The sequence below is a fragment of the Leptonychotes weddellii genome, chromosome 3, assembly GCF_054177405.1.
Source record: "Leptonychotes weddellii isolate Sample4059 chromosome 3, ASM5417740v2, whole genome shotgun sequence".
NCBI classification, from domain to species: domain Eukaryota; kingdom Metazoa; phylum Chordata; class Mammalia; order Carnivora; family Phocidae; genus Leptonychotes; species Leptonychotes weddellii.
Window position 1 is genome coordinate 107888574 of NC_138371.1, and position 3749 is coordinate 107892322.

Here is a 3749-nt window from a genome sequence, read left to right on the forward strand (position 1 = left end):
GTTTTTCAATATAGTTATCTTACTTGTAAATCAAAAAGAATAAAGGCACGCAAACCAAAATATAGATAACATTTCTATCTAATGTTTTTAAACTCCTTTCCTTCAGGACCTAGGAGAACATACTTGGCTTTTCTTTCTTTTCTCTCCCTTCCCTTTCCATTCCCTTCCCTCTCCTTTCCCTTCCCTTCCCTTCCCTCTTCCATTCTTAAGTTTATGCGTGAGTCATCAAGTACCACCTGGCTGGGTTTGATTGCCACGGGGCTTAGTTTCAGTGTTATGTCATGTTTATAGGCATTGTGAATTTTCTCACATGTGGGGTGGAGGAAGACTGGATATGAGAATAGGCAGAATGCTAACGGATTTGAGAAGGACATAAACCAACAGATGACGATGGCTATGATCCTCTCAAGGTTGCCCGAACCCTTAACCTGGCAGGACCTCTGACTACCTACAGGTAGATGGACGTTTTTGCAGGGGCCCTCAAAACCCAGGTAAGGTTAGGGTACTGCAGTGGGTACATCGTCAGCAAAGGTGATGGAAGGGCCCCTTAACGATAAACTCGGCCCAAAGTATCCCCACCTCTCCACTCCACAGGCACTCGGGCCAAAGCCTCATCCGGAATCGGGGGCGGAGGACCGATCGTGAGAGCCACCTCCTCCGCAATCCCCCGCCCCTCGGCGCCGACGCTCCGCGCTTCTTCCGTTTCCCCATTGGCTGAGGCGCTCGCCAATCCTGGCGAAGCGGCTTGGTGAGAAGCCTCTGGTTGGTGGAGCCGGCGCTGAGCCCCCCTCTTGCTCCGGCCAGGCCCCCAGCCGAGAGGGGGCGTGGCCGCGGCCGTGGCCGGGCCGGAGGCGGCGTCGCTGGCGCCGCTGCGTGCGGTGTGGTGCGGGGCGGGGGCGCCAGGCGACCGCGGCTCGGCGGGACCATGGAGCTCGCAGCGCAGCCCCGGCGCCGGCGGCGGAATCGCGGACCGGTGAGTGCGGGCTGCGGCCGGCGGGACTCTTCGGTCCTGGCCCCTTCACTGCTTGGCTCCGGGCCGAGAGGCTGCCCCGGGGGAGGGGCGGGCGCGGGCCGGGCCCCCGCAGCCCCGTAGCCAAGTGAAGTTGCTGCATCGCGCCGGGCGCGCTCGGGCGGGCAGCGGGGCCCACTGCGGGCCGCGGCGCCGCCCCGCGCCTTGCCCTGCAGCCCAGCCGCATCCTCCGCGCCGCCTCCCGGGCCGGCTGGGGCTTCCCGCCGTCGCGGCGCGGCCCCACGGCCGCTCTCGCCCGCGCCGTCCTCCGGCCCTCGGCCCCGGTGCTGCCCGGCGCGCGCTCCCCGGTCTGCGGGGCAGGCGCCCGCCATCCCGGCCGCAGGTAGCGCCCGGGCCTCCACTCGCGTCCCACGGACGGTGCCCAGGGCTGCTCCGCGTCCGGGACTTTCACATCCCTCGGTTCCGCGCGCCCTGTCCGCATGTGGCCCAGTCCCCGCATGCCCGCCGCCCCGGGTCGGGCCCTCTCCACGGCTTCGCCCTCCCCGCGCCTCTGCGGCGGGTGCCCCCCTCCCCCGGGGCTGCGGGCCCGCGGGGCTCCCAGCCTCCGCAGCCAGGCTCGGCTCCCCGAGCTCAGGACAGGGGGTCGTGCAGCCGGCGAGGGGCGCGCTGCAGGGCGAGGGGAGAAGGCTGCGCGCCGGGGAGCCGCTTCGCCCGCATGGATCATCCCCGGGAGACTTTCCCTGCGCGGCAGGCGGGGGCCGCGGCGCCTGGCCTCTAGCCCTCCTCCGCGCGGGAGCTCCAGCAAGTAGAAAACCTTCCCCTCTCCTTCTGTGGTACTTACAGGCAATGGCGATTTCTTCTTGGTTTAGCCTCTCTGCAAGGGATAGTTCCGTGGCGGAGAGTAGAGTTCTTAATTATTAAGAAGCTGAGCGATGGGCTTATACGGATGAATGGGAGCATCTCATTTTTCTTAGCCGCTATTGGGCGTATTAGGAATTCTTTCTCATATGGGGATCAGTTTTAAATTCGCACTTTACCAGCAATAATTTTTGAGTTTTGAAAACACCGAAAATTGAAAGGTCCGTTTTTGCTTTGTGACTGTCCAAATCAAACGCATGCTGGGGCATAAAATTTTTAAGATTCAGAGTCCACGTTTTATGAGGGGAGGGACTAAGTATTTGAAATACTTTTCATTTTAAAAATTAGGTTTGTCTAAAACTTAAAATGTCTCGTCTCTATCAAAACTTAAGTTCAAAGCGTTGTAATTGACTTATTTTTCTTTTGCCTCTAGGGCAAATTCTGTTGAACCTGGGTTGCTTCTTTTTTGTATATGCTTTACTCAACTTTCCTTTTCTAGCAGTGAAACAATGCAGTGATTCTTGAAAGCTAGTTCTTTTATCTACTTGAGAGGTTAAACAAAGGAAAGGGGGGTTTGACCTTTCCCATAGGCAGTTCTTACTGTGTCTGGTCTCCTGTCTAATAGCGTCTGCATAGTGCTCATTTTTCTTCATTTTTGAAGATCTTAATTTGTATTCACTAAAGTTGTGTCCTTTTGGATGTTTAAAGCTCACTAGGTTGGGAAGTTTGACTTTATATATTTACAGTCTGACCTGTATTCCCTGTTGTCTTCAAACAGTGAAAAGAAGCTTGTTCTGGAACTCTCTACATATAAAAATTGTTCTTGCTTCTTCCAGTTGCTGACATGAAGTTGCTTTATGGCATTGTTTTATCTGTTTCCTTAAAATTTATGACCTAATAGTCAATGATGTGCTACCCTATTTTTAAAAATTCTGAAAATAAAGGTGGAACGCACTTTCCTAAGTGGTCATGCCAACGCTGTAGCTTCTTGTCTATTCTCAGCGTGTCTTTGTAGATCTACTTTACACTTCCCAGAGTAACCTGCATGTGGCAAGTCACCTTTTGGTTTTTGGAATGTTTCCATTAAAACAGTTGCTTGGGCGCCTGGGTGGCTCAGTTGGTTAAGCAACTGCCTTCGGCTCAGGTCATGATCCTGGAGTCCCGGGATCGAGTTCCGCATCGGGTTCCCTGCTCAGCAGGGAGTCTGCTTCTCCCTCTCCCGCTCCCCCCTCTTGTGCTCTCTCTTTCTCTCAAATAAATAAATAAAATCTTAAAAAAAAAATTAAAAAAAATAAAATAAAACAGTTGCTTATTATAAGTATTAAAAGAATTGTATGTACTAGCCGGCCAGTTCAAGTTGTCTCCTTTTAGAGTTCCCAGCACTTTCTCTGAAGAATAATCACAGATTATATTTTCCACTTATATGCTATTGTCATTTCTTATATTTTCTTGGGACTGCCTCCACATTGCTGTACAGACTTAGATGCTCACCTTCTCAGTCCTTTTTTCTTAGAAGCCGGTTTTCCTCTTTTTTTTTTTTTTTAAAGATTTTATTTATTTATTTGAGAGAATGAGAGAGAGCAAGCACATGAGAGGGGGGAGGGTCAGAGGGAGAAGCAGACTCCCCGCCGAGCAGGGAGCCCGATGCGGAACTCGATCCAGGGACTCCAGAATCATGACCTGAGCCGAAGGCAGTCACTCAACCAACTGAGCCACCCAGGCGCCCCCCGGTTTTCCTCTTTAAGGTCAAGTTTTCTTGGGACCTGCACTTGGGCATTTGGAGCCAAATGCTGCTTGCGGCCCCTGTGTTCTTCAGGGCTGGTTCTTAACACAGGATACATTTTATGCTGGTACTGCAGGAATACTGTCTACCAGTCATACCTAAATAAGGCATATTGTAAAATAAATGGAGTATCACTAT

At 53.1% G+C, this 3749-nt stretch overlaps 1 protein-coding gene across 2 annotated transcripts in view; it reads left to right on the forward strand.

Moving 5' to 3' along the window:
- Positions 1–817: 817 nt before the first annotated feature.
- WASF3 (WASP family member 3) overlaps positions 818–3749 on the forward strand; it is a 127944-nt gene continuing 125012 nt past the window's right edge. For both annotated transcript variants that reach the window (XM_081814754.1, XM_081814756.1), the window contains exon 1: positions 818–973. The gene's annotated coding sequence lies outside the window, so the exon portion shown is untranslated. The remainder of the gene's footprint in view (positions 974–3749) is intronic.